Source organism: Crinia signifera, chromosome 1 (genome assembly GCF_055691185.1).
Source record: "Crinia signifera chromosome 1, ASM5569118v1, whole genome shotgun sequence".
Classification (NCBI taxonomy): domain Eukaryota; kingdom Metazoa; phylum Chordata; class Amphibia; order Anura; family Myobatrachidae; genus Crinia; species Crinia signifera.
In genome coordinates, this window is record NC_139217.1 from 71547078 (window position 1) to 71559802 (window position 12725).

Here is a 12725-nt window from a genome sequence, read left to right on the forward strand (position 1 = left end):
ATTCCATCAGGACATCTGTAACATTCCACTCTGTGGGTCTCTTGGGTCTATTTACTAAGACTTAAAGAGTGATAACATACCAACCAATCAGCTCCTAACTGTCACAGTCTATGTTATCTCTCTATACTTTATCTCTTTCCAAGGCTTAGACCATTCTGTCATTAAAAGACTCCCACTGTCTTCCTGATGATTGATGTATGTCATTGGCATATTGGATCTTTATAGCCTTTCCACACAAAAAGATGACATCCGCTAACTAAGGCATACAACATGTCCTTTAGTTCTAAGAAAGTCTTTGGAATTAGCAACTTTGACAGGTTTCAAAGGCCCTTAAGTGTCACGGCTCTTGAGCCACAAAAGGTGGTATCCACTGACAGCAGTGTCCAATCCCAAATGTTAAAAGGGCCATCCTCAACTGAGGTTCTTCAACTTCAATTAACTAACAATAAACTTAAGTACTCACCAAGACCGACAGATGACCTTGCAAGAAAAAAATTGGGGAGACTTATGCATACATTACTTCTGAAAATTATGACCAATCACCCCAGAATGCTCATGCCTAAGATACAGTCTGTTTCTCTTCTCCATTTGGCTGACACTCAGGTACTGCTGGCAGTGGCGTAACTATAAAAACAGCACCCCCCCCCTTCCGGCAGACCGCACCTCCCCCCCACCCCCGGAATTTCGGCAGGCAGCCCACCCCCAGGAATTTTGTCCTGCAGCCCCCCCCAGCCCTGCTTTACCCCTCCACCTAGCCCCACTGCCGGGTCTGTGGCCAGGACCACAGAGCTACATGTCTGTGGTCCCGGCGCTTCTCCTAATGAAAAATGACCTTCATAAAAATGGCTGCCCCTAACAGCAGACCATAAGGTGGCAGAGCAGAAGACACTAGCATCGCAGAGAAGTAAATCTCTGGGTCCCGGCGATGGCGGCGAGCAGGGGGGTGGGAGGTAAGCAGGTCCCGGCGGCAGTGCTACGCAGCAATAGCCCCGCAGACCCCCGATGCCCTCACTTACTCAGCACCTCCCCGCCACCGCGGGGGTCTGCGGGGCTAAAGTTACGCCACTGACTGCTGGTCAGTGTGACACTGGGCCTCTGGGGAAGCCAAGGAGGCCTCCTATGAGCACCAATGAATGAGGCGCCAACTCACTTCTCATTGACAGCTGAGGCATGGGCTGACCAAGTTTGTTTTGTTTTATGTACAAAATAAAATAAATAATGTAGGCGGTTATGCAGCTTTACAGAGTTCTGCACTGATGTCACATTTCTAGTAATCATTTTGTAAAGGGTTCAGCCACATCATTTGGCCAGCTAAAATTAATCCCCCTTGCCCCCTACCTCCACCCAGGGCAATCTCCACTGGGTTGCAGCATTTGTAAAGATTGTCTGTGGTTCCATAATAATGGGCAAAAAATGAAGTTGGTCTTTCTGTCCCTCTTATATACACATATCATCATCTGAAAGCAGACCAGTTTTGTAGTTTGAGCTACTTTCAGCCGCTAAGTGTGTACGGGCTACTGACAAGCAGTGAGCGCGCTCTCGCATCATCCCCGGCCACTGCGGCTCATCTGCTGGTATTACCATCAGATGAGCGAAGGGGTGGATGGCTTTCCATTGTGTCCTGCAGCACTGGCAGCAACAGGACAGCAGAATGGGGCAGATCTGGGATAGCGGCTCTCCTGACCAGCGCTTCCCAGTTCTGCATCCTGTGCTGAGCAGCTAGTGCCGGTCCTGGTGAGGGGGGTGGGGGGGGGGTTCCGGACAATAGGGTGTGCCTGTGCACACCAGACACACCCACTGCATATGCCTATGGTACCAGGCAATCAGTCCCTGTCAATAGTTAGGAGCTCATTAGCTGCCCTTTCATTCTTACTACTCACTAATTTGGGTAATATTTGCAGCTAGCCGTCGATCAACGTGATTTTCACAAGCCAATCGCTACCTTACATATGGTGGGATATCACTCTGCCAAGGATTGTTGTAATTATCAGTAGCACTGGTTATGGCACATATGACATGACCTTCTCCACACTATTATGCAGTCGAACTCCTCCGCATGCCACTTTAATTGGTGCCCCCCTATACCGAGAATAGGGGGACAGAGCACTCAGAAAGCACATGATAAATATTTAGCAAAACTTTGGTAAGACTTCATGGGCTAGGGCCGTGTCCACATATCAGTACCAATTCACATTACACCATATAGTAGTGTCTGTTATTCCCATAACACCACACACTAGTTTTCATTATTCACATTACACAACACGGTAGTGCCATTATTGAAAGCAAACGGGAACGGTCACAGGCTGTGTACAATACAAAAACAAATGATAGATAATACATGGTGCAATGCTGCCCTATATCACAATTCCTGAAGTTACACCTTTACTTCACAACATAGAACTGTAAAAAATTGGAATATAGATAAAAAGGCACAATGGATACTTGTAACTTTATGTTCAATGTCCTCTTTTGACGGAATGTGGTCTTTCTCAACAGATGTTGATCTCAAGTAATGTACACATTATGCAGAGTGCAGCTGCGGGATAGCGGCCCTGCATTGCTAAAATGAACCCACCGTAGTGTCCATTACACATTATGCCAAGCCTAAGTAATGCCCATTAAAACATTGTCACACACCTTTATTCCCATTGCACATTATACCACACATGGTGATGCCTATTACATATTATACCACACATCGTAATGCCTATTAAACATACCACACATCCTGTTTCCCATTACACATTAGGCCACACATCGTAATGCACATTACATATTATACCACACACCATAATGCCCATTACCCATTATGCCGCACACCGTAATTCCTATTAATCATTATGTCACACACACACTGTAATGCCTATTACACATTATGCCACACACCATATTTCTTGGCCCCCCTCAACCATCAATGACATCAGTTCTTACCCCCTTCAGTAGGTTCAAATCTTTGCAACATCAGTGGGCTGAGCTTCTTGCCCCTCTCTTCTACCCCCTTAGGGTTTGGTGGTCAGTCTGGAGGATGGGGCCACCTGAGGGAGGTTCTGGTAGACACCCGGGACAGGCTGTGCTCGGGCTCTCAGAAAACTGAGTGTCCCTTCCCACCCAGCAGCAGTTGGCAGCAGTGTGTGGGGAGCTCCTGCATCCAGTCCTTCAGCTGCTTCTCCTGCAGGGTGCTGGCATTTTTTGCCCTGACCCTGACAGCCGGGAGGCGGGCAGATCATCTTTCCCTGCTGTCAGGTATACACACAGCAGCAGTGGGCGGCCCAAGTGCTGCATGACTTTACTGGCCCGGCGGGGGCACATGGCACCCTGCCCCCCCGGCCCAGCCCGCCACTGGTCTAGCCTCATAGGCAAACGCAGGGGGATTTCTAGTTGCAATGAAACCCCCCTCCTCTTGGCAAGTGCCTTAAATTATGACAACAATAGCACTGGTATGTAATATGATCAATAGAGCTGCCACCACATCATGCAGTGTAAGGGACAGAGCAGAGCTGCTGCACATGCCCAGTGTACCAGCTTCTTCTACCACATTTACTGTTAATATTAATACTGTATTCCATACATACTGTATCCAGTGTATAAAAAGACCAATTTTCATTGCTGTTACTGCAACTTCAGACTCCCGTATTTACTACATTGCGCTGCAGAGTGGGAGATTTTGGATTACATTTGGAAACCCCCTCTAAAAATCCTGCGTTTGCCACTGAGCCCTGTGCTAAGCAAACTCCCTGTCCATTTACTTATGTACTCAGAGGAGTAGTTATACAAAACCCTGCTAGGACAGCTATAGTGCAAATCATAATTAGCACCTGTGCAATGGGAGATTAGTTTGCATCATAATTTAACAAAACGTTATAGCTACGTTACAGATGTGTCCTCACACTGTGGCTCAATTCGCACTAAATATTCCCTATCGATGTGCCAGGTTCATGTGCCTGGTCCTATTCAACTTGGCCAAGCCGAGGATGTTCTCTACTCAAAATGTGCATATTATTGGCATAATTAACAGCAACAAAACAACATTCATAGATAGCATACACTGATCACTGCAGGGTGCAACATTTGTACATACGGTATACAGTATGTGCAACTCAATTCCCATTTGTGGAAAAAGGGTGCAGATACCAGCAGCCACAGCTTTTCCTCAACTCATATACCATGTTCCTTCACTCAGCTCATTAGTTAGATTGAACCTAAGCAGTTTTGAAGGATTCTGTGGAAGCAGTATTTTCGGAAAAGCTTTTAAAATGTTTATATTTTTAACTAATATATAGAACCTGTACAGTGGCATTACCATGAGACATGATAACTGCTAGTTTGAAAATAAGATATACTAAAATTATGGATGATCATCTGGCTTTGTGTATGGGCAACCCACTGACCACCTGTGCATGTCTGCAGGGACCACCAGTGGCCAGATGTATCAAGATTCAAAAAGTGATCAAATGGAGAGTGATAAACAGCCAGCCAATGAGCTCCTACCTGCCATGTTACAGGATGGATTTGAAAAATGACAGGTAGGAGCTGATTGGATGGTTGTTTATCACTCTCCATTGTATCACTTTTTTGAAGCTTAATGCATCTGACCCTAACATCTCAATTGGTCAGGCAAAAGATTGCCCAGTAATGATGCTTAACACAACTGAACGGCGGTCTACAGACAGATCAGGTAGGTGTGTACGCAGCTTGACAGAGGAAAGAAGAGCTCTGTTTAACTGTCTCAGATCTCCGGATTTTGGTAAAGCTGCCCCAAAACCCCATTGTCATATTTTCCTGTTTTAGTCGCAATGCATTATATTTCAACTGAATTTAGAGATAAGGGATTGTGGATTACTTTCTAAATATAATTTGGGATGGTGTAGATTTGTCAGCATTAGTATTTGATCCACTGCAAGGATCATCTATGGTCTACAGTGCATACTGTACCGACTTTATACATTTTAAATTGTGTGTTTGTGTACTGTGTATACCAGTTTTCTAACTGAAGAACAAACGCTGAGGGTTTTGGGACATCACTACAACAGCGTCAACTGTTAGGTACGGGGGGCTTCAGCAGCGATGTGGTTACACACAGTAAGGCCAATGGTGATAACATACAAGCTCCCCCTAGTGGTGTGCGGACATAATGAACTGGCATTTCAGCAATGTGCCAAGAGAAAAACAAAACACGTAGGGTGAGATTTAATAGGGTGAGAGATTCAGAAAGTGAGAGATTTGGTAAGAAATCTCCAGTTTTTTTAAAGCGGCAATCATTTACACTGCAAAATCAAACTGGTTTTGCAGTGTAAATGATTGCCGCTTTAAAAAAACTGGAGATTTCTTACTTAATCTCTCACTTTCTGAATCTCTCATCCTATTAAATCTCACCCATATCACTTCTCATTTATTAGTAGGATTGTATTAATTACTTCAGAGAGTGTAATTATGAGTCTGAGAGCAAGACGCAGCAATGTACACATTCACAGCTCAGCGCTGCTGCCTGTTACAGAACAGGATGAGACTGATCCCTCTTTTGATGCTTAAAGTTAAATTTGTCAGATTAGGTAAGTGAAATGTTCCATTTACATCTGTTATGGTAACCAACATCCCAATGAGTGATGTGCATTACACTTCTGATTTATTTAGCACCTTCTAGAAGTTATTAGATTGTTTTTGATTGGTTCCTATGGCCAACATTCCATCTTCAATAGAACTCTAACCGTAGTAAATTTATACTTGAGTCATTATTATGAAAATCATCGAGTTACAGCCCACTGGCCTGGACTTTTGTAGTAGCAGTAGGGGACACCCAAATCTGGCGACAGTGCAGGATGCAGGCCGAACTTGGATGTTTTTTTAATGCGGCAATGACTTACAAGGCAAAATCACGCCTTCTGAGAGATTGCCCCTTTAAAAAAAAACTTCGGAATTCGGCCGGCATCCTGCACTGCTGTCGAACTTGGACGGCATTACATTCCGCCCATGGTGTTTTCAACTACAAGTAGCGATCACAGGGAATTCAGAACTTACTTTAAAGCCTGCATTTACTTTTCCATAGGAAGTTATGACCTGTTTTTGATTTTAAAGATGTTTGGTCACCACCCGTAAGAATGCGAATCAGCCCGTGGGGCATACTTGCATACTTTTGAAAACTAGTTTCAGGGAGATTATAGTTGGTAGTAGAATTTTGCACAGCGCCCCATTGAAGGGGCGTGTCATGCTCCACCAAAAGGGCGTGTCTAGTTCCATATATGGGCCCTTATTCTGGTTGGTGCGGTCAGAGCCGCACACGGGGCTCCGACCGCACAAACCAAGGGCCGCCCACCAGACGGATCGCCACGGCCGTCCATACACGGACGGCTGGCGATCCGCTCAAAAATGGTGGAGGCTACGCCTCCACCATGGTGGGAGCTGCCCCCTGCCTTCGATGGTCGACGACCATCGAAGGCAGGCCCGCACGCCGCGGCAGCTCCCGCAAGCTCAGACCACACGGACAATCGTCCGTGTGGTAGCTTGTATGGGGGCTGAAAGCTGACATCCGGCGACGTCAGCTTTCCGCCCCCATGTCATGGTAATGAGGGCGTCATGCCCTCATTACCATGCATACGCCCCGCGTTTGCATGGGAACGCCCATGAAACGCGGGGCGTACACATAGGGAAATGAGGGGCTGAAGCCCCTCACGCCCCTATACGCCCCCTTTGCGGCGGACGAAATCCGTCTGCGGCGAAGGGGGCTGCACATGCGCAGAATGACCTCTGCGCATGTGCAGACAAAAAACATCGGCGGTACGGCCGCACGCGGGCCGTACCGCACGATTCTGAATAAGGGCCATGGAGAGATTGTGAAAAGAGATTGGGAACGTGGCACCTAGAAGCGTGGGTGAGCAATGCTACATCTGAGAGTAATCTTTTAAAATGACTTATAGCCAAATGTAGATGAGCCGCAAGGCAGTTAGTAAGAGCTACTGTACTTGGTAAAGTGCTGGGAAATGGCGCTAATGATTCAATCTATCTCTTATTCTTTTTTCCCCCCAAAATTTAACAGTGTAATGTGGGCTAGGTGACATGAGGGAGATTGCTAGACTAATGAGGGAGAGAGGGAGAGTGCTGCTATTTCAGGGAGTCTCCTGCAGAATGCAGGAGGGGAGGTAACTATGGTGTAACAGTGTGATGTGGGCTAGGGGAAATTAGGGAGATTGCTAGACTAATGAGGCAGAGAGGGAGATTGCTGCTGTTTCAGGGAGTCTCCTACAGAATGCAGGAGGGTAGGCAGCTATGCCATGCGTGCACAAAAAGCATAGTGTGTACACAACCATACTCCACTTACCAAAGTTTGCTAGAACTGACACTGATGTATTTTGCAAGAGCATCACATATCTATGGTGACCATCTATGACCGCCATGTGTGTCAGTTTGGGGATCCCATGACAGAATTGTGTAATGTGCCCAGTCCTTGTTTAAAAGGCACTAGAATGTCCATGAAGACTCAGTTGTGGGTGGATATGTTGCCCATAGCAACCAATCAAATTCTACTTATTTATCTAGTGCCTTCTAGAAAATAATAGCTAGAACCTGGTTGCTTTGGGAAACATCTCAACTTCAATAAACCAATCTCTTAGTTACCATACCCTGAGTAACCTATACTGAAGTCACCTGGAAGGCAGGGGAATATTGGGACAGACCTAATGTCAGACTTCTCCTGAGACTGCTCACAAGGAAACATAAACAAATGCTAAGGAGTTTAAGCACTGCCGCAGGAGAAGAATGGAGTTCCACAACGTGGGGACAGAAACCGTCACTCCTCTGAGCGGCAGGGTGCTTTGTCTCACTGAGAGACACACCAACATTCCTCCTTAGCAATGAGGGGGCACAGCTTACATTGCTGAAAAAATACATTACCCCCCTGAGAGTGGGAAGGTAGGAAACTTCCTTCCACCATGTAACTGATTAACCGCCTAGAATAACGAACGAATGATTGCAATTTCTACCCTTGACATATTGTTCTATCAGATAAATTAGACGTCTCAGGTTTGTTTGATTTGTTAATAAGGGAAAACGGTTCTGCAACTGCTAAATGGAGCCTTCTGGCCAGACAACACCTGATCCCATATGAACAAGACGTTGTCATGTATACACGCTGTAATATGTGTAGATATGTGATATGAGAATATGGGCCCTTATTCTGGTTCACTCGCAAAGGCAAATTCCTTCTCAAACGGACAAAACCATGTGCACTGCAGGTGGGGCAGATGTAACTTGGGCAGAGAGAATTAGATTTGGGTGGGTTATTTTGTTTCTGTGCAGGGAAAATACTGGCTGCTTTATTTTTACACTGCAAAATAGATCTCACATTGAAGTAAAAACCCACCCAAATCTAATTCTTGCCTTTGCGAGTGAACCAGAATAAGGGCTGTGTGAATTTAATTATTTTACAATATGGTTTTCTCTAATATTTTATATACCTCATGCAAATGAAATATAAAAAAAGGTAAAGATTATATAAAGTTTAATACAAAAAAATGAAAAAGGTTTAATAAAAATAAATCCCTTATCAAATTGGCAAATACAGTATTTAACCCTTTGAGTGTCAAGGTTGCTGTGGGAGAAGTTCAAAATATCCGCTATAAGTGCCAGCTTTGCTCACAGCGACTTTTGTTGTTGTTGTGTAATATTAAACTAGACTTCAATGAATGGATTTCAGATCATTTGCCGGCAATAGCTAAAGTGATTCATATTCCTCGACTAAGATGTTGGCATTTTTAGTGAATATTTTGCACATCTGTCACAGCAATGTTGGCCCTTGAAGGGTTAATATTAGTCATGGCGACACTGGGCCATGAGGCAGAAATTCCAAACATTCATTTTCACATAAGCTCTTTGAATGGATCTTTAGCAGTAACTTAGAATACATGTCAAGTAATACGCGTCCCCTCGCGGGGCTCTCATGCGATGCGATGTGATTTCCCTGCCGCCGTGAAACTACACAAGTACCATATGTTCTCCCTTGTTTGTGTGGTTTTATCCTAAGTACTATGGTTTCCTATCACAATCCAAAAATATACTGGTAGGGTGATTGTAGTTTTACAAAAAATACAGTATATGTGTGTCCGTGTCATATAGATTGTAAGTTGCACTGGGGCAGGAAATGATATGAGTGATGTTGTATAAAGCACTGCAGAATATGTGTTCTGTACATAAATAACTGGTAATAAATATAGAAATACTGTATAGCTCTCTCACAGATTGGGTACAGTATAACTATACCTAAACAATAGGCTACACATACTGCAGCCCTACATGGTGCATTTAAGGTGGTTTAATGGTGGTTAACCCCTTCAGTGGCAATCCCAAGAATTTTCCGGGCTGTGCCTCAGTGTCCAGTCTGGCAAGCCCGGAAAATTCTCGGGATTGCCACTGTTTAGAGCCGGGCAGTGCTGCTGAGTTCAATCACTGAACTAAGGCAGCTTCAGTGCTGCCGGGCTCCCTCCCTTCCGCCGCTCCTCCTCCTCCCCTGAGTTTTCTATTGAAGTCTCCGGCGTTGGCTTATGACAAGCCGGCTGCCGGGGACAGGGACGGGGTGCGGGTGCGCAGGTCCGGGCAGCCGCTGATTGACAGTTCAGTGGCGCTGCCCGGACCCAGGGCCGTTTCTAGAGGCGGACAAGCCGTGCAGCAGCCCGGGGCGCCGCACGGCTTGTCCGCCTCTGAAACAGCCAGGGCGCCCGGCAGTCTAACCCCCCCGCCCGCAGCCGCAGCCGCTGCCGCTGTCTCCCCGGCCGCCCGACTCCACGCTGGAGAGGGGAGGGGAACGCATCGTGCGTTTCTCCGTCCCCTCGCCCACGTCACTGGGCTGCCGCTGTCAGCCAATAGGAGCTCGGGCGCGGGATAGGAGAGAAGCACGATGCGCTCCCCTCCCCTCTCCAAGTAAGTTTGTTACTGGGGGCATATGTTTGTGACACTGGGGGGCATATATCTGTGGCACTGGGGGGCATATATCTGTGGCACTGGGGGCATATATCTGTGGCACTGGGGGCATATATCTGTGGCACTGGGGGCATATGTTTGTGACACTGTGGGGCATATATCTGTGGCACTGGGGGGCATATATCTGTGGCACTGGGGGCATATATCTGTGGCACTGGGGGCATATGTTTGTGACACTGGGGGGCATATATCTGTGGCACTGGGGGGCATATATCTGTGGCACTGGGGGCATATATCTGTGGCACTGGGGGCATATATCTGTGGCACTGGGGGCATATGTTTGTGACACTGGGGGGCATATATCTGTGGCACTGGGGGGCATATATCTGTGGCACTGGGGGCATATATCTGTGGCACTGGGGGCATATATCTGTGGCACTGGGGGCATATATCTGTGGCACTGTGGGGCATATGTGTGGCACTGTGGGGCATATGTGTGGCACTGTGGGGCATAATTGTGGCACTGTGGGGGCATATATTTGTGGCACTGGGGGCATATGTGTGGCACTGTGGGGGCATATATTTGTGGGACTGTGGGGGCATATATTTGTGTCACTGTGGGGGCATATATTTGTGTCACTGTGGGGGCATATGTGTGGCACTGTGGGGGCATATATGTGGCACTGTGGGGTATATATTTGTGGCGCTGTGGGGGCATATCTGGCACTGTGGGGGCATATTAGTAAACAGCATCGGTTGTGCGGCAGCGGCACATGGGGCATAATGTGTAATGGGCATTACGATGTGGGGAGTATTGTGTAATTGCCATCACAGTGTGTGGTCTAATGGGCATCTTGGTGTGCGGTGTAATGTGTAATTGTCATCACGGTGTGCGGCGTAATATGTAATCGTCATCACAGTGTACGGCGTAATGTGTAATTGGCATCACAGATAAATAGTGTATAATGATTTAAGTAGCCTGTCATTGTGAGGCGTACTAGGTCATTGTGTGGCCTTCAGCCAGCCAACTTAAGTGCGGGAGGACAATAACAATTCCTGCAGCAACCAATGTCTGGTCTTGCAGGTTGCAAAAGTGTGATATAAGGTAATTGTTTTCCTGCTAGACCACGCCTTACATTAAGCCACACCCCTTTTAATATCAAGCCACACCCCCTATTTCGGCGCGCGCCTTCGGCGAAATTACTATAATACCATGCTATGTATTGGGGGGGGGGGGGGCGCATTTTTATTTCTTCGCCCTGGGAGCTAAATTGTCTAGAAACGGCCCTGCCCGGACCCAGGGAGGCAGTGGTGGGTTTTTTTCAAGGGAGCGCTCCCCATAAGAAAATCACCCAGTGGGGAGCGCTCCCCCCCCCCCCCCCCCCCAAAAAAAAAAAAACACCACTGAAGGGGTTAATGTTGGATTAATAGGAAAATTTACAGATAAAAAAAAAACTACATGAAAGAAATAATCATAATAATAATAGCCGAAAAAATAACTCCCAAAATGAAACTAGAGGGTAGAGTGTGACTGCAGGTTGCCTTGGATAAGGTACCTTCCAACCCTTAAATCAGGATGATAAAGGCAAAATTGGTACGATTGGGAAGTATGAATTATCATCAGGGGTTATATAACTTATAACAAAATGTAGCATGTTAGTTTATAATTGTATAATAATAAGTACTCTACCAGTGCTCAATAACATAACTCAGCGTACAATGGTTTGGAAGCCTGTATATCCATAGTATCTGGTAAGCAAACTACAAATACTGATTTACATAAGAAAACATCTATTATAGGGTAATTGGTGCATCGCAGTTTAACCAACCAGTCTATTCTATAATAATAGAATATGGGCTATTCTGCAAGCATTGTACAAAGCCGACACCGCAACTGCTGTACTTCCGGAGAGCAGAGTAATAGAGAGGAGTGCCGACGTTTCTGCAGACAGCTGAGGCATTCCTGGGGGGTAGAGTGCTATCATCTTACTATGTATTGCCCACAGGCAGGTGAAGAAACCCTTTCACATTATTTTGGGTGGAGTTGCAGTGAATCAATCTAGATGAGCAATGTTTCTTGCCATGCATTATAGATACTACAAAGGAACCTTTGCCTGGAGCTACCTCCGAGCACAGACATTGCTGCTCCATAGGGTGTAGAGCTCACAGGGGTTTCTGTAACTTGCAAAGCAGCAAAACTGGTCATGTGAACGAGCCCCCGGGCTAATTATGTCAACTGGTACAGTCTCATCTCCTCAGAATGTTACCACGTTTGTGCTCTGGGAGGGCTGTGGGATTAGTTCCTAAACATCCTTCTATTTTTATTATGCAAACAATCTTTATGAAATATGTCATTTATTTTGTTGCTGGACACAAGCAGCAATTAAACTAAAAACACTAAGGGCGAGATGTATTCAGCTGAAAATGTGGTAAAACCTCAGTTTTACTGCATTTTCCTATGTATTAAAACCCGTCCGCACCGATACCGCATAGTAGGGTATCGCCACCTTTGGGTGGCGATACCCTATGGGCTTCTTTTTGCCGCCCGCCGCCTCCGCCACAACTCCGCCGCCTCACCGACCCCCCACTCCCCCTCCCTCCAGCTTACCTTCTTACAGGTCCTCCTAGACCCCGGAAGGTAAGCCCTTCCTCCCCCTAGCAAGGCAGCCGGATGTCCTTCCGGCTGCAGTGGGGAGGAGGAGGCGCCAGGGCCTGCCACGCTGTGCTGTCCCGGCCAGGGGCGGATTTAGGGATGAGGGCGCCCCTAGGCACAACAATAATGTTTACTAAGTAGGACAGTTTATAGGGGCAGTATC